The 19,968-nt window shown below is 30.8% G+C and overlaps 1 protein-coding gene across 3 annotated transcripts in view; it reads right to left on the reverse strand.

Moving 5' to 3' along the window:
• The window catches only part of Rassf (Ras association family member), a 203,694-nt gene that overhangs the window by 74,574 nt on the left and 109,152 nt on the right, over positions 1 to 19,968 (reverse strand). For all 3 annotated transcript variants that reach the window (XR_012479702.1, XR_012479701.1, XR_012479703.1), the window contains exon 10: positions 357 to 681. The gene's annotated coding sequence lies outside the window, so the exon portion shown is untranslated. The remainder of the gene's footprint in view (positions 1 to 356; positions 682 to 19,968) is intronic.

Here is a 19,968-nt window from a genome sequence, read left to right on the forward strand (position 1 = left end):
TCTATAACTATCTCATTCTTTAGACTCTTAACCCTGTAAGTGAGCTCAAATACATAAACATAATATATATAAATTTTTATCTATCTATGTATATATGTATATACTGGTCGACTGTAATAAATATAAAATTTTTTATTGTCCATTAATTACTAGTTAACAACAATGGTACTAAAATATGTGACGCATCCGTGTCGTGATTAGTTAGCTTGTAATTTAAATGGTTATAATTTTTTCTAACCAGAGTGACACACGATAATTACTTATCATCATTAACTATTAGCCATTACCATTAATCATCAATAAAATTTTTTCTATAGTACTTACTCCACATATGTTGTATTTAATTTGTTACTTACCATAATTCAACATAGCTGATATGATGCTGATATATTTTTCATTATCCGTTTAGCTTTTTTCGATGCTGAGAGATAATATCGATTGCTGTGAGCTCCAGAAGTGATAAATGAGTGAGTAGTATGCACATGTGTAGATGTATGGATGTATATACATGTACATACGGTGCTAACCAGCCGCATAAGAAGAAAGCCGATAGTTTCTTGTATTACTCGAACGAATACAGCAAATCATCCACATCCGGGGTAACCATTTTACTGATGACTACTCGTTTACGCGAAATTCTCACGGTATATTCGTGTTAATTTCAAACACTCTTCCGTGACTCTGAAACATTTTCAAAGAAATTAAATTTAATTTTTATTTTATCGACTATAAATCTTAATATATTCCTTTTTTTTTCTTTTTTTTTTGGGACTTTTTAAATTATCGGTCTCGAGGTTTTTAGTCAAATTACATAAATTTGCTTCAAACGTCTGTATTTACATGCAATTTTGGTCATGTTGTGGCTTATTAATTTTTCAAATTGATCCAGATATTTTAAAAAAATTTACTGGAGTCTTATTTTTATTGAATAAAAATTTCTTGATTGCAATTAAACATTTTATAATTTGATAAAAATTTCATTAACTACATTTTTATTAGTCAATTTTTGTCAAAAATAATTTTTTTTTAGTAAGTTACAATCACTTAAATACTACAATAAGTATATAATAAGCCAAATATGATATTAAGTTATAAATAATAATTGCAACAATTCCGATTGATTAAAAAAATGTGTACACAAGTAATAGGATAAGTCCCTCGTTATTTACGCCACTGTCTGGGGTTTGGAGAGATCGTGAGTCAGCTAGAGGTCCCGGTTGGGTTCGCTGCTCGATTGCAACGCGCGGAGTAGAGATCTTCGCTCGATTTTAAATTAGCCGACTTTTAATACGCGTGCTATTGCATGTTCCACGGATACGCTTCGTGCGCGTTAGCATCCTCATCCTCAACCTCGGGGTTTCCTCTCACGCCCCCCCAAGTGTATACGGCAATTCATTTGCCATCCTCAAGAGTGAAGGAGAGCTGGCGATATTTTAGTACCACCAAGCATCCATTTTAGGGCTAGAACCTATACTACGACTCATTTCCATGCAAAACATTATTTTGTTAGTATTAAAAATAATTTTTTTTTTTCGCAGCTTAAGACCAAAAAATTTTAAATATTTTTTTTTTTAAATAAAAAATTGTAGACTTTATGATCTTGTGAAAGAAAAAATATTGAATCTCATTAAAGTGAGTGATATTTTATAGAGTAGCTGTTTATAAAAAAAAAAAAAAGATTCCTAAAGGAGTTGAATTTTCCACAGCGGCAAAACTAAATTGCAAGGTATCCGATATTTTGCTTGAAGCGAGCACACGCGCCCTGACACAAAGGATATTGTGATAAAAAAAAAAAAAAAAAAATAAGAGTGCATGAGAATAAATTTGCGAAGGAATTTTTTGTGAATTTATTAAGATCTGATGAGCGTATGATCAATTATCGAATAATTAAGTAATAAAAAGAAGAGCTGGATTAAATAATTAAATAAAAGTATATTTGTATAAATGCACGGTTGAGAGAGGTTGGTTCAAGCGAAGGGCATTGGCTGACTTTCTCGGCGTTTAAGCCCGCAAGGCACCAATTTTCGCGCAAGTACGAAAATTGCACGATGCATCCACATACATTATCACGGTTGTACCTAATAGACGCCCGACCACTTCATTCTTTACTTCTACTCATCTTCATTCTCTTTTCATTTCTACTTCCTATATTTTACATCACGCCATTTATTTATTTTTTTCATTCTATTATTCTTGTCCCTCATTATTACGAGTTTTAATTTTATTTAAAAGCCTTATCAGCGATAATTCTCTCTGAATTCCAATTAACTTTATTTTTTTATAATCGATTATTATTTAAAACATAAAAAATCATAAATTATAATAAAATCCAAATATTTGAGTTATAAATATAAATTTTCACTTTCAAAATTCAATTACATACTAAATTTCTGTACTTAAGTCTATTAAATTTAACAGCATGTTCAACAGAATTTAATCCAGTAGTGGTGTATGTTCTGGATATACTGGAATGCGCACGTGAAAAAGTGAGCCCCAACGCTGGTCATTAGGCAGTTCATCGCAAAGGCACGTGACACATCGCGGGTGGCTAATAAATGGTCTCCTACCAAGAATTAAAATCTCTATTATAGACACGAGTGTAATTTCCAGGCAGTACTTCTCAAATGACTAAAGAAATTATACTCCATCTACTTTTAAAAAATTTTTTTAATTGTACGACCAAGTTCAACTAGTTTTCTTAAAATTAAAATTCAAACATATACTTTCACACCGATTTCAAAATTTTACATCAACTAAGCATTATTAACTTTGATTTAAAGAATAAAATTACAAAAAAATATAATACAGAGATAGAAATTTAATTTGAATTATAAAAATCATTTTAAAGAACTTTATCGCTTTGATTTAAGTAATAAAAAATTTTTAACTAAGAAATTTTTCTCTTGATTCAAGTTAACTTTTTATTTTATTTTATTTTATTTATTTTTTTTTTTTTTCAGTATAGTCGTAATAATAGTTATAAAATAATACAATAGAGTATTTAGTAATTTAATCAGCAGCTGCACGAACATCAACTGTCAAAACTATTTATCTTCATTCATTACATTACCATTATATTATATTATACGCCGAGACACTCTCAAAAGATACTCCCGACGACAGTCGATAAAATTGCATCATGAATTTGCGTATAATATCCATGTACCAATAGACTTCATAGGTATGACCCTTTTCATTCCTGCAGAAAGCAGAAAGTGCTGACCTATGACACGCACATCATAAACGCTTTACTGTACACACACACATGTATCATTTATCATACTACATCGTCACATATGTGTATAAATATATAAATATATGTATAGCATGATGTATAGCAGTATATTTGTGTTGTTATAAACGTTTTAAAACAGAGTGCCTAGAGGACTGATACTGCAGAGTATGAGTTGCGCTCTAAGAGGATGACTCTTGGCATTTATGTATCTCTGTCTGCTTTGCTGTCATCTCATAATTCCTCTGATATGTATGTATATGTATGAAGATAATAGTTCCGTTGCAATAAAATACACATGTTATATTTACTTATCCACCCTCCTCTTTCATTTTATACTACTTCAATGATATTTTATACAGTATACAGAATACTATATACAAAACTTTTTTTATTACCACACAAACTACTTCACTTCCATGTATTGATTAAATATTTATAATTTATTCCATACGACATTAATTTTTCATATTTTCCAAGTAATTAAAATGAAACCGTCTCATACATATTGCGCTTATTTATTTTCATTTCTCAATAAATTATTCTTAACTTTTTTATTGACTAATCAATAACAATAGTTTTATCTCTTTTTCGATTTATTAATTGAGTTAATGCTTCGTATTATGTAGGTCATGTATATACGATGTACGGCTCATGCAATAATAAATCATTTTATTTATTTATTTTGACTCCTACCCGATTTTTTTACAATTACATTAAATGTTTGTATCAATTAAAAGTATCGATTTGTATTTTTTGTAATAAATTAAAATGAGTTATTAAGATGAAATTGATACTTCAAATTTATTAAATATTTTTTTACTAAATTATTGAAATTATTTTTTTTTAATGAAATTGGTAGCTTTTTTTTTAATTTATAATATTGTAAACATTTTTTGACTATCAATTACAGAAGAAAAAGACATTATTTTTACGGAAGCTCTATAAATTTTTCAATACATGAGTTAAGATGAATTGAATGAAGAATTTGTGTCTTCTAATCTAATACAAGTTTGAAATATTATCAGTAATAATAGAAAAAAAAAAAAAATTCTTGTGAAAAGACTGAAGACTTACGCCACACGGGACTAAAAGATAAAGTATATGACCTTTCCGCGAGTTCCATTCGGGTGCATCGTGATGCACATCGGTCAAACGAGTGAGAAAACATCCCGTACAAAACAGTCAGAGATATTGCACGGCATACAGAAGCGCGGGAGGCGTAACTTGATACAACTTTTCAGAATTTTTATTTCTACCAAATTTTTTTTTGTCATTATTTTTCATTGTTATTTTTTATCTCAATGGAAGAATGTGAGTACGAGGATCAGAGATATGTGCGGTGATACTTTTGAATGCTGTGAAAAAAAAAGAGATGAGTTAGACGACAAGATCATTATTTTGTTGGTAATTTTTTCTTTTGTATTCGCCTTATACTTTTTAATAAAAAAAGGCGCTTTGTTGTTTTTTTCGTTATTATCATCATGGACTCAACATCAATGGAGGGTAATCAGAATATTTTTGGATGCATTCCAAGTGCCGATATTACTTTCTTCATATATTTTTCCGAGGTTCTTTCCTTTGGATTATTCCTTCATAATTAATTTATAGTTTTTTCAGGAATTATGAAACTAATGATCACCACACGCGAAACCCTAAAGATAATAGTGTTTAGATGTGAGAGCACGCGAGTTAGGAATGAACACGATTATTTCACACTATCTGTGGAGACTTTTTTGTTATCGTCATAGTAACAACGGTAAAAATTTATTTATTTGTGCTATAGAAGTGTTTTTTTTTTTTAATTTTTTTACAGCATAAGGAGTATAGATTTAAAAAAAATAAATCAATAATAATAATAATATAGCTAGAAGAAATATGCATAAAAAATCAATTATTAATCGCTCTTTTATATACGGAAATGAAATACTCCAATTTCAACTGAATACAAGTATTACAGCAAGTTATAAATTATTTAGTAGCTTGCAACAATGTATAGTAATCTATTAAATATGCATGATAAAACACAATGTTCTAACTAAAGCATTTTCTTAAGATTAGATCAATTTTAAATAAAATAATTTTTTTTTATTGAAATTAAGAACACTGGATAGAAAAAATTATTTTTTTAATCACATTATTATTTAATGATAATTCCAAAACTTAAAAGTTTGAAAAAAAATTATGAAGTTTTCTTCTATTTTATGGATTATTTTGTTCTAAACAACAAGTAAATTTAAAAATTTTAACTCTTAAGTAGTACTTATAATTAATAAAATAATTATGTTGAGTCAAGTGTGCTTAAATACATTCAAAGTAAATTAAATATAATTTGAGTCAAACGAATGTACTTCAGGGATTTTAATTTCAGTTATAATGGTGCTGATAATTTTTCAGAGTGTTAAAAGATTCCGATCTGCGTATTAAAAACTTCCTACCTTCATAATTGTTTATTAAAAAATAATATTATTTAAATTGATAAAGTCGAGCGCTCGAAAAATAATGAACAAATAGAACTAATAGTAATTATTTTTAGCGGAATAAAAAATAGTTTACAAGTTAAATCAATCACTGTTAACTATAATAAAAGAACAAGAGGAAACAAAAAGTAATAAACATCCGGTTAGTAACTAAGAATAAAGTGTTACAATAAAGAATCAACAGCCCGCGAAAATCGGCAGCGATCGTCTGAGGGAAATGAATTGTTTATCTCTCGAGTTAGTTTGTCTTTTACCGCAGGCCTACCGCAAAACGTTAACCCGTGGCTGTGCCGGTGGTACAATACTAGTTGAAGCATCATCGTCCTCATCATCAGCATCCGCATCAGTATCAACACTTACACCAACACCATTACCGATTTCTCCTCTCACCGTCTTTTTCCCAGATCCCAGGGCATAGTCCTGCTTTAAGGTTCTTACCACCACGACAACCAACACATTGAGAAGACCCCAGTGCATATTGGCGCTGGTATGAGAAGACTCTTCAAGACTCGACGCACAAAAAAGCAACATTAAATTACACCAGCGCACAAATACTATATCAATGTACTGGGCCCAATAGAACCGGACATGCTCTTGAATGCGTGCGTGCATGCGTGGCGGCGGTGGATCCACCAGATGAGTTCCTGGAAGTGGCGTGCGATATCGTCCAGCTCTCTCACTCTCTCACAACTCGTATTCTGTTACCTTACTGTTACCTCTCTCCATTTAATCCTTTTCATTCATACCCGTTATTTTTCTTTTTTATTCAAACTCTCTCTGATTCTTCGTGGGCTGGTGATACAAGATTTAACGTGTCCTTAGTCTCACTACGAAGAAAAAAATATTTTCTCACAGACTTACAAGCGACCTACTAATAGATAAGTTTTCCGTTTTTGACAAAAGTAATTACACAGAAAAAAAAATGTAAGATATGTTCAGGTTTGAAGTTACAATTGCATGCCTTAAGCGCGAACGCGCGAAGGCATAGCTCTGCTATCGCCAAAAAATTAAAATACCCCGATTTTCTCGGATTAAATCGCCTTTTAAATTATTTATACATAAAGAAATGATATAAAACACGCTTTGTTGCTAAGAGAAATTATTACTGAACAGTTTAAATAATTTTTTATAATTATTTATAGCCATTAAATAATAAAAAAATACAAAAAAAACCTGATTTCATGGTATATGGTGTCATTTTTTTAAGTTCGCATGGAGAGGTAAACCTTATAACTTTTGAGAAATTTGATTTTTTCACTCAATTTTTTTTTTAACTGTACATTAGAGTTTTCCAGATAAATGTGGGAAAAAATCGTAGTGTAAAATTTTTTTACAGAATTAAAATTAATTCATTTCGGCTGGCAGTTTGATCCATTTTTTATGTTTTGGTCAGCCATATTAACTTTTTTTTCTGAAATATAGGTTGAGTATGTATCTGTACTATAGCCGAAACTATATTCTATCGTAAATATAGTAAGTGTAGTTGTGGTTGGTAAGAGATTGGAATTGGGTTTTATTTCTAGCGATTTTTTCAGTGATATTTTTTTTTAATTCACCCATCGGAAGCAGTAGGGCGCTCGAATCACATTGAGTATATGTTAAAAAATTTTAATGAATTTCAAGTCTTGAAAATTTAAATATAAATATAAGAAAAGAATTATGAATGTAGTTTTTAACATATTTATGTATATTATGAGTGCTTAAGGCATGCTCATTTGGATTTTCCAAACTTTTTTTTTGCTATATAATTGTTAAATTGTAAAAAAAAAAAAAAAAAAAATTTAATTTTAATTATTCTCAAATCCATGTATCGAAGGTCTAAATTTTTAATATTTTTAAATTTCACCTTTACTCCCGCTCTTGCAGTTATCGGAGCCTGCGAGCCAATTAGATGAACATCAGCGTTAGAAGTGGAGAGAGAAAACTTTGAATTCTTATTTTCATTTTTTTTTTTTTTAATTGAAAAATTCTTTAAAGAGTACCAAAATTTTTCAAAATAGCGCAAGAAAAAATAAAGCACAGAAAAAAAATTATTTTCTATTGAAAGAGAAAAAATCGAAAAGACATCATTCTCAAAGAATTTAAAAACTAGCAGAAAATGTTAAAATTTAATAAACTGAAAAAAAAAATTCAATAATCTAAAAAATAACGATGGAGATCGTTCAAATATTTATTTTTTGGTTCAAAAAAAAATTCTAAAAATGCCAGCACCTATAATTATCGGAACCTGCGAGACAATCAAATGACCATCAGTGTTAAGAGTGGAAGAGAAAAATTTTGAATTGTAACATTTTGATAATAAATATCAAATATAAATTTTAAAATATTTTATTTTTCTGTTTGAAATAAAAAAATTAATGTATCCATATCTTATTGAAATAAAATAAAACCTATCAAATATAAGTTACAACCAATATGGCCAGGAAAAATATATTAACAGAAATGAAGTATATAAATTATGTACAGAGTATGTACAAATAAATATATGTAAGAATATTTAACAAAATTGTTTAAAAAAATCATCTGTTCGAAATAGTACTTATTATTAGTTATTATTTTTAATATATGTAGTTTATATTTATATAGTTTAATATTAGTTATTATTCATTTTTTTTCTGTGTATAGGGTAATAAAAATTTATAATTATCACCCATTATTGACTCGAATAATTTTTAGAATCTGATTTAAAAAAATAATTACTTATTACTTTTAAAACTATGTTATATAACACGACTATTATGAAATATTTTTAAATTTTACAATTACCCCCGGTTTTCCTATAATCGGTGCTTGAAGGTCAATCAGACAAACATCAGAATTAGAAGTGGAAAGGGAACATTTCAAGCAAAAATATGTATAAATATGGGACCTCTATCGGTAGATAGGTCATTGCTGGATTTTTCATCCATCATTACTCATTCTTCGTTTAACGTTACCGATTATCAACTGAAGAAAAGATGGCTCCATCAACGGTGATTCATTCAACCATCGAAGTGAGGGAAAAGAAACTTCGGGACACCGTGGATCCAATGAGGGGCTTGACGTTGGAGGACGTCAAGAAGATTCTGCCCTTAATGACCCGAAAACAAGCTAGGATCATCAAGCGATACGTGGAGGTCTTACGTCAAACCCATTCCGGGGTGACGCGTAAGCTAAAGAAAGAATGGCTGGCTAAATATCTCAGGGATATTTCGAAGCCGAAGCCGTCCACGGTAACGGATGGCAACAACAACCAGGACGTTACTAATAGCAATCAGTAATACTATACTTAAAAAAAATGGCCTTTTTCAAGGCCACAAAATTTTTCAAAACTTGAGAAACTTTTCATGTTTTATTTTTAACCAAAAAAAAAAAAAAAAGTTATAAAAATTTAGAAAAAAAAAACTGATTTTTTTTTTAGACTATAACATTTTAGAAAGACCAAAATATGACGATGGCATTTCTTTAAGTATTGGTTTTGTACTTTGAAAGAAAAAAAAATATTTGAACGACCTCCATCGATATTTTTAAAATTTTTGATCATGTGTGATTTTTCTGTTTGGAATAGTATTCATCATTCATTAGTTATTATTAATTATTAAATATTTTTAAATCCATATGATATAGTACAAAAAATATTAAATATTTAACAATTTTATTTTTCTGCCGACACCTATAATTATCGGAGCTTCCGAGCCAATCAGACGGTCATCAGCGTTAGACATGAGCGGGAAATTTTTTAATTGTAACATTTAATATAAATCGTAAACGTCTTGATTTTTATGTTAAAAACAGTATTTATTATTTTTTGGTCACTATTAATCAGTAATTATTTTTAAATCCATAATATATCATATCAAAAATATTAAATATTTTTTAATTTTATCTTTATGCCGGCACTTTTAAACAGACAGCCATCAGCGTTAGAAGTGAAGGGGGTAAATTTAAATTGTAACATTTAAGTGATGAATATTTACTTTTAATCATAAAATTCTTGATTAATTTGTTTGAAATAGTATTTATTATATTTTTGGTAATTATTCACTATCAATCATAGTTTTTTTTTTTCTATGTATGGGGTAGTAAAAATTAATAGATAAGACTTTGTTAAAATTTTAAAATGTTCAAATATTTTAATAAAAAAAATCTAGAAAAAAACGAAACTACAAAAAAAAAAATACATTATCTAAGGAAGGAAAAATACAAAAAAATTTACCCTCATAGAATTACCAGATGGCTTTTCTGAATTTATACTTGTCTTACGTTTCTAACTATTCATTTATTGATATTATTTTGACGAATTCATGTAAAGTAGGTAAGCAAGAAGCAATTAAATATTACAAAGTAAGTATAACACCAGTGAGGTGATAGAGGGAAGAACGAAGACAACGAAAGCGAGACAAAGAAGAGAATGAGGTGGAGGGCAAGGATGCGAAGAACGACGTCGATGATGGCGGGTTAAGGTGGACAGGGAAGAGTGAGCGGACACAGACAAGACGAGCAAGAGAATATAAGGCCAGCAATCTCGTGGTAATATAATTTCAGTGTGCGGAGGATTCCAAGAACGCGCCGTGACATTAGCGAACCACCTTCAGCACACTACGTCTGTCCGTCTGTATACATCTATCTAAGGCATTCGTGGTTCTTCTCATTTTGCTTACTCGCTACTTCTCTGGCTTTCTCGCTTACTCTCCAAACTCAAAGTCTCACCTCGAACACTACCCGCTCCATATGCATATATATATGCATTCAAATATATATTATATCTGCACTTGAATTGTCCAGCAGTCTAATCAAATTTCCGGATTCAGTTATTTAATCTTCACCACTTTAACAATTTAGTTTATTTTTATCCCTTATACCAACAGCCATGCAGACGGAAAAAACTCCAAGTGATTATTTTACCTTCCAGTCAAATAATTATTCACTTTGATTGAATATTAATCGAATTTTAACGTCTAGAATAATAAATTCAATTTTATTTTACTCTTAACAATAATAATAATCGTAAATAAAAAAAAATTAATAAGAGAAATTAATTTAAATGAAAATTTCATAGTAGAGAAAACTTCTTTTTTGATTTCACATTTTTCATTACCGCTTTTTCCATCTCCGATCCAGAATTTAATTAATTATCGACAGTTTTTCTGTTAACAACAGTGAAAGCTGATCTATGCTTGTATAAAAAAATTCACCCATCTATTTATTTCAACTAACCTAAAAAAAATTATCTATTCAATGATATTTAAATAAATAATTAAAAACAAATTCTTTTTTGTTTAATTAAAAAAAGCTGTGTTGTTTCTTAAATATTTTTTCCTTACAATCACGGAGCTTATTAACAGTCGCATTGAAAGTGATAGCGAATAGACAGTTGTTTCTTGTTAGTTGTTAGTAACAGAAGTGGTAAAGCTATAGTTGCGCTGCAAATAAAACGGTTCGACATTTACGCCCGAACGGCTAACGGACTAATCCTCCGATTTCCTGTAGCCTGTAGCAAGTCGAAGCCTTAAGGTTATAAGGTTCTTCCACTATACCATACTATCGCTATCAGAGCAAGAGGAAAGTCGACGGAGATGAGACTGAGGTAAACTAACAACAACTAGAGCAGCAGCATCAGCAGTAGCAGTACCAGTAGTGGTCGTATCAAGTGTAAGACTACTACAGAGCACAGGGCTTCTATTTACCTTCACGTTTGATAAAACTTTACGGAGGTAAAGCTATATATTACACTGTGTAAACCAATTTCAACGTAAAGAGAAGCTCTTCGTGATAGAGAATGCACAGGTAAACCTTCCGATAGATCATGGGGATAAACTTTGATAAGATTTGTTGAATGACCTGCGATAAAGTTTGACCTATTAAAGTTAAGTCACCGGTTCGATACTAAACTGATTGCACTATGTCTCGGTTGATACTCAAACTCCGTTCACATCAAGTTGACATCCAGAAGAGGACCTCAGCCCAACCAGAATCAACCCGAGCGTACGCTATTAGCACACTTGAGAAAATAAGATCGACGTGCAATAGAAATAAAAAGACTGAGTTGGTAGTGGTATCATAGAAGTTAGATGGAAATCGAATGAATCGACATTGCTTGCCGGAAGTGATAACTTTCGACGTTTTGCTTTATCGGTAAGATTCAATCCAACCTTTATTTATTGAAACACGTAGTATATGTACAGGTACATGTATGTGTATTTACGGGTGTATTTGTGTACGCAGAAAGACTTGATGGAAGATTTGCACTCGGCAGGTTGCTGCTTCGAGGCGTCAATTATCCAGTGGCATTAAGTGTAATTGATGTTGTAGGTGGAAACTATCAAGTGTATATTTATATGTGTGTGAAACAATGTATATACTACATAGATTATTAATTAATGCTTTAGATATTTAATGAGAGAATATAAATTGAGATTTTTAATTGATAAAATTTCATAATTTATGGTTTAAATATTATAGCTAGCACTCTTAATGTTTATTTATTTAGTATTGTAATGATTTTATTGATAGTTTTATTGTATTAGTATTAGCTGTTATCTTACTTATTAGAAATTAAAATCAATGTATATAATTATGCAGTGAAATATGGCTTTTTTATATCAATATGATAACATCTATCCATAAATTTTCTAAGAATGAAAATTGGCTCAAATTTAATAAAAAAAACTTTGTAATTCAAATATTTAATCGCTTATTTTCAGAATGTTTCAATAAATCAATTAATCAATCATAAGTCATATGAAAAAAAATCAATAACTTTGATGGTAACCTGATGATCAATTGATAATTGTCAGACAATTGCCACAGCATGATAATCAAATCATGATTAATTAAATGGACGAAGGTCTGATCATTGAGCAATACATATTTATATGTAGGCAATAAAAATTACCATTCAATCAGTAGATATGTAAATGAAAATTTTTAGCTAGCACGCGTGTCTTGTATTGTATAACGGGTGTATAGCAAGCGAGCAAGTAAGCAACCTCGTAAGCGAGTGAAGAGTAACCACGACGATGTAATTGAATAGAAAATCACGAGGAAGAAAGGGTGATTAACGGTGATGGCATTCGATACGCGCGGCGTATAATCTGCCGCTTCTGGTCGACACATTATTAATGTGACGTGTGCCTTCAGATAGGTATACTTACACCGATGAAACTCTACCGTACGAGACTCAACTGTATGCCAACAATATTATGCGCGTTCCGCATACAATATATGTATATTCCCTATCATACTGACACTGTAAAAGTAAAGGTAAGGACTCAGATATAATAAGCGACGTTTAGGTTTTGCCAACTCAGAGATAGTGCTCTCAGATGATGCGAATGAAGGTAGTTGGAGTCGCTAAGAATTTTTTTATGACCCGTGAACTTCTGCACGCAACTATAAGTCGTACGCCGTTTAAGATAAATAATAAAAAATTATAAATAAATAAATAAATGTAAGAGAGTACGAGCGCTGAAGCATTCGCCGCCTCCACTTCCTTCACGTCTACGCCGTGAAGCATACGCTGTAAGAACATACAACCAATGACCTGATACATTAGCGCATATATATATATATATATATATATATATATATATATATATATATATATATATATATATATATATAGAGTTACTTTTACACAATACATACAGTACATATTACACAGTGCAGCTCACTCTTCACCTACAGGCTCCATAAGCACGTTTGCTTGCCTCCGGCCCTAATAAATTATCCCTCTTACATATATCTCCGTGGTCCCGAGCGACCGTTTGAACTCCCGCGAACCATTATACCGGCACCTACTTATGAGAGCACCAACGATTGAATTGCCACGACGATATATACCTACAGAGCTCTTCTTCATATACTTAATACATATAAGTATATTCTATTCATATCAAACGTGCCGACTTGTACTCTGTAATGAGTTTTCAACAAAAATAAATATCATGGTATTTATTTATACATAGGAAATTTTTTTTATTTATTTGTTTACGAGATATTTTATTGATTGAGATTAATTTTAATATTTTATAAACTAATTCAACTAAAGTTGAATAGCTAAATCAACACATTTGCTTTTAAAAAATATATTGGAAGAAATCGTTATTCAAGAATGTTAGTTTTTATTTACTGATCCGTTGCTATATTTGCTTTGCCAATAAAAAAATAAATTCTACCCTTTTTTTCTCTTGGGCTTTGAAAATTTCAATATTTTGTTTCAATTAAAAATTTTTTTTTTCTAAATTTGAATATTTGTCAAGTTTGATTGTCATTTGGAACGTGTTGCAACAGCAAATTCTTAGACAATCTTTCTCCATGGTCCGCCACAAAGTGAATCAGTGGTTCTAATTTAACATAATCTAAATGGCCATTTCCAAGGCCGCAAAATTTAAAAAACGAAAGATCATTTTAAGTATATACACGGAAAATAAATCGTTGGAAAAATTACAGTGACTATAAAATATTATAGTTTTTTTTGAGCAGAGGTCAACCGCGATAAAATCTGTTGGAAAATATTTTTAAAGGTATACAAGGTAGAAGACAATATACAGTCATGAGAAGTTTATTCAGAGCAAAAAATTTCCCGGGCACATTACCTGCGTTACGAAATGCCGAGTTAGCGAAGAAAATAAAAAAGAAAAAAATAAGGAAGTAAAGCAAAACACAAGTGGACGAAAAGAATATAGTATGGAGAATAAAAAAAGAAAACAGCAAGGACAAAAAAAGCTGGTGGAAGGAGTGGAGGACAGGAGCGAGCACCAAGGGAGAAAAGGGTAAGGCGATACACACTGCAGAAGCGTACTCGCGCGTGCATCACGAATATGGAGCGTAGGGCAAGGGGTGGCCGAGTATATTCTTAGAATGCTGGCTGCCGAGAAATAGTCTCCAAGTCGATGCCACGAAATGGCTGCACAGGACAAACACGATGTCAGTAGTAGTCTTATTCTTATTTGTTCTCTTTCTTTTCTGAGGGTTTCACCCCCTTCCCCTTGATGCTCTTTCATACTAGTCTTTCTCGGTACACCTACGGGTACACTCACGCGCGTGTTATTTTCTTTTTTACTTTATTTTTCACTCATTTTTTTTTTGCTCTTACGTCTGCCCGCTGATTCTCCACCCCCTCGTATCTTATACTCCTCATTCTTGAACAAGTCTAATAAAAAGTAATGCATCGACGTTTTTTTCTTTAATTAAATAAATTTCGATAAAAACTTATAAATTTTTCTTTACTTTAATAATACTAAAAATAATTTTCAAAACTGAACTTTGCAACGTTCAATTTTTAGTTCAATGTTAGAATTATTTATCATGAGCCCTGAGTACATTAAAATATATTTTTTTCGAAACTCAACTATTGTAATTATATCGTAAAATAAAAATAACAAAATTGAATTGATTTTTTCGTAACCAAAATAACTGCTAGCTTGAAATTAAAGAAATTCTATACTCAGAAAACTTTCTCATTCCAATTGAAAAATTACATATCTCACTACTACCAATTTTTTTAATTTTCTCCATCTTTTAAATATTTATGTTTATCTAACCAATTAAAAGTATCTCTGAAATGAAAGCTCTTAAATTTACTTCAACCAAAATTTAAATTATCAATCAATAATTACGAAAAATTCAACTGAATATAATTCAATCCAAAATAAAAATGTTTTCTTTCTACTAAATAAAAAAAAAAAATTAAGTAATGTATTATCCCAACAAATACAAGATGAGAATCGAAAGCTCAATCAGCTTAAATATTTTGTAGGGTATAAAAGTCGAATTCTTATGACGTGCGCGTGAAAAAAAATAAAAACTTTCACCACCAAATATTCGGATATACGGATCTATACACGTACAAAACTATACAATAATAATGGCTATATTTAAAGACATGCATAGATATCTGCCTTTGAGGGAACAAACCAACTTAACTGTGGCCTCGGTCGGATGTCTCTGTGAATACGTGTATATAAATGAGACATGTATATCGACGCCATTGTTCTAGAGTCGTGACAGCGCCGCGGGTCAGGAACGCGTGTTACCACGACGGCAAGCGGTGAGGCCGACGGGGGAATGAAAAGGTGTGTGGGGGCATCACATTAGCATAACCCTCACCGGATTGCCCTCAACTTACTTCCCTCTCTCTCTTTCGCTTATTTCCCTTCGTATCGTATCGTATATGTATTCGATGTCTCTTCGCAATCGGTAGCTTAATCTTACCCCGATAACATTCAACTCTTGTCTCTTTTTGATTTTTTTTCCACTTAAAACATAAACCAAACAATGTAATACTCAACAATACAATTTATATTTTTTTTCAAAATCTACCAAAGAAAATACTTTGGGTAAATGTTTATTTAAGCTTCTATATCAGTTTGGTCATACACTAAAAAAAAAAAAAAAAAAAAAAACAATTAACTTGATTCAACAAAAATTTATCAGTTCAAAAATTTTTCTACTTGAATTAAAACGATAAAATTCTTCAAAACGATTATTTTGAATCAAATTATTTATTTATTTTTTTTTTTTTTTCAGTATATTTAACAATATAAATATTATCAATATTAGAATAAATATATGTATATAAAGAATCTCTCTACTCATTCACATTTAACGATCGACAGTCTCAACTACAACTAATTGGAATGCCAGGAAGTACGCGAGCTGAAAAAAGTAGAGCAACGCTATAGCTATAAATATAAAAAAGTAATACAAAAACAAAAAGGAACGAGGAGCAACGAGCGACGTCAGCTCGCGTAGACGAGCGAGATCGCAGCAGGTCGCATTAGCGCCATAGCGCAATTTTGCAGCGCAAACCCTGGCAAAGCGCCAGGGCCATGTATCACTCTGCATTGGAATCCGTTGTTTCTCGTCTCGTTACCGAAAGGTTTTACATTTTTTACTTTCGTCCCCGGACTTTTCTGTCCCATTGCTTTCAAGTATCCGCTTGCTCCTCCTCCACGGCGGCCAGTATTGTCGGTGAAAACATTCAAATGTTGAAACGTTCGCAAATATATATGTGTATATTCATAAACATTTGTAAGTGCTTATATGTATATATATATGTACATTCCACATATATATAATCTTTAAATCTACAACAAGGCACTACTGTCACCTTGTTGTATTTTCATCTTTTGCAATACTGGCACTTCATTTACGTCTATTCTTTCCATTACACAAGCTCGTTATTTTTCTTTGTCTTTGGTTACAATTATAATCATTTCAACATTGAAAATGGGAAATTATCATTTTATTTTAATATGAATGACTGATCTAAGTATTTCATTATCCTCATTCATTTCTTGATTTAAATAATTGAAATTTATTATAATTGAAATAAAAATATCTTAATTCATTCTCGGAAGCATGATAAATAATTAAACAGTTTAAAAATATTTAATTTGTTTTTTAAGAATGAAACCTTTAAAACTTCATAAATTTATTCGAAATTTTTAATCTATATGAATAATATTTTTGATAAACATTTCAAATGAATCAATTAGGCGACAACCCAGAACAAAGTATTAAAATTTAACATAAAATTATAGAATAAATACCAAAAATATAAAATAAATCAAATTAAAGCATTAGTATTAATAGATGATAAATTGTAGATGACAAACGATTATTTCAATAAATATATAGAAGATAATCAAATTTTAGAATATCAAAGCCCTTAATAATCAATAATATATAGATATCACTGAAAACATGACAGGATTATGAAACAAGAGCCCTTGAAAATGCTTTCAGAGTGGGGTATTAATGATTCCTCTATAAAGATGAAGGGTGTTATCATGATGTTTAGAAATTAATCGGAGTAGTAATCATTGGTATCATTGAAAGATCTGACCCTCGAGCTCAGGATTTTTAATCCAACCCTACGAGTCGTCTGTTGAACACGAGTACCTAGAGTTGGTTAGGGATAGTACCCTTGTCCCAATCGAGTGTCATTACAAATCTCTTGAAGCTTCGTTCATTCTACATAATATTATAAACGTCGATAAATCTCCCGCGTGAGTACATGCAGAGATAGAACGAGAAAGATATGTTGAATAGTGTAAAAGCGACATATAGATGTGATATGTATATTTATGTGCATGACATGTTTGCGACGACGATGTCACAGCACCGTCAAAGTGGCTCATATATCTATATGTATATAGATATCTACAGAGGCGTCATAGTTACATTTAAAGGGAAACACCCTGCGTGGTAAAAGGCTGATAATATAATCATGAAATTGAGATCTACCCCAACAACTCCTCTTCTTCACGCCCTACTCTTTTCTCGTCCACACTGTTTTCCCCACTGACACACAGCATTAAATAAACTGCTCTGAGGGGTTGTAAACCTTATACTATACGACACGAGTCCTTCTGTTGTGTCAGACGATCCTAACCAGCCTCAACGGAACCCTGCGTGCATGGGCGGGGTGAGGTGAATTGGAAGTTACTCTGGATATCACGATGGAAACGACTAGCATCCACCCTTCAGCGATATTGAGATACACTTTTGCTTTTCTATACCCTTATATCCACCCTTACACATTTAACATGTCTGTATAAGCATTTCGCACGCTACACGAAATGGAGTCGTGTAACAGTATACCGACATTTTAGACTATCGACAGTCTTATTGAGCTTGACCCATCTTTCAGGTGATTTTTATGATGAAAAATTATTATCTGCAACTATGAATAGTTACCTTTGTTAGAATATAATTTTTTACGATAAAAATATTTAAATAATTTAAATATTTATCGGAAGTTATGTCATTAAAAATTTATTTTATTTTTATGATTTTATCAAATCAATTTAATAACTATTTGGGTACATTTTCAATTCGATTTCAGGTATTTAAAGTGCCAGCAAATGTTAAGAATTAAATAAATAATAAATGTTATGTTGTAAAAGCAAACGTTGGCTTAAAAGCTGGGTGATAAATTAAATATGACTTAAAGTGGAACGATATTTATGATGAAAATTAATGAACATATAATTATACGAAATATAATTTCATTGAATACTAATAAAGTCACTCATATAATTTGATATTTACCAGCCAAGTTGTGTATAACGAAACGTTAATTTTTTTTTTAACCTTCAGAAATTTTTATTTTTTATTTGTCTACATGTTTTTCAAATTTTATTTAGTATGGAAATTAATTTTATTTTCATTTTATTATTTAAGATAAAAATTACAGGTCATTAAATAATAATTGAAACACTACTTATTCTAAAACAAAATTCTAAGTACACATAAATAGTTGTGAATTTTCGGACAAACTTTCTCCATGGGCCGCGTGAGTGGATACCCCGACTCGAAATTTGACCAAACTTAATTTCTACGTTTTTCTTTCAACGCTAACCACTCCAAAACAGATCAAGAATGGCGTCAGCTGCCGTCCGAAAATACCTGGTCAAAAAAGGAAAGGAAGCTCCAGACAAAGATCTTAGATTGGAAGATCTCGAAGAAATAGCATCGCTATTATCACCGGAGGAGCTTGAAATCATTCTAGACGCCCTTTCAAAGATGATTATAGAGAAAATTGAGTCTTTGGAAGAGTGAACCAGTGGTTCAAATTTAAAATAAATCAAATGGCCTTTTTCAAGGCCGCAAATTTTTCACTACGTATAAACATTTCAAGTTCATTCTTGTGACACGAAATTAATTTGTTCAAAATTTCTAATAAATTAATTTCTTGTCATAAAAAAATTAAAAAAATTTATTTAAGAAAATTAAAAGTTTTACTTTCAAAATATTTACTTTTAAAAATATTCAACTTTGCTTTTTTAATAATTTAAAAACTCTTATTGATACAGAAATTAACTTTTATTTATTTTAAGAAAGATACTTAGGGCTATAGGAAAAGAAAATATTCTTGGAAAATAAAAAATTCTTAGTTTTAAAAATTTTTTCAAATTCTCGAAATCCTTCTATCAATGTATTAAAAATTCTAATTTTAAATCTGGGACAAATAATAGGGTAAAGTTTTATTCGATTATTTTAACCCTATATACTCGAGCTCTTAACTTTTGTACTATATTTAAAGCCCTTTATACTTCATGCTGTTTCATGTGTATCAACTGTAAGTTGATCCGATGTATACATATATGAGACCTAGAAAATAGAGTGTAGCCTGGTGTAGATGCACATATACACGATGTATATACACACTCTATCTGTCAAGTAATACTCGAGAAAACTCAAGATTCCATGACGTAGACATCCAGTGCAATATGTCATCTACTCGGGCGGACCCTTCAGGTCACTACC

This window comes from Cotesia typhae, unplaced genomic scaffold (assembly GCF_013202065.1).
Source record: "Cotesia typhae breed Kobodo isofemale line unplaced genomic scaffold, CoteBio_Ctyphae contig_48, whole genome shotgun sequence".
Lineage (NCBI taxonomy): Eukaryota > Metazoa > Arthropoda > Insecta > Hymenoptera > Braconidae > Cotesia > Cotesia typhae.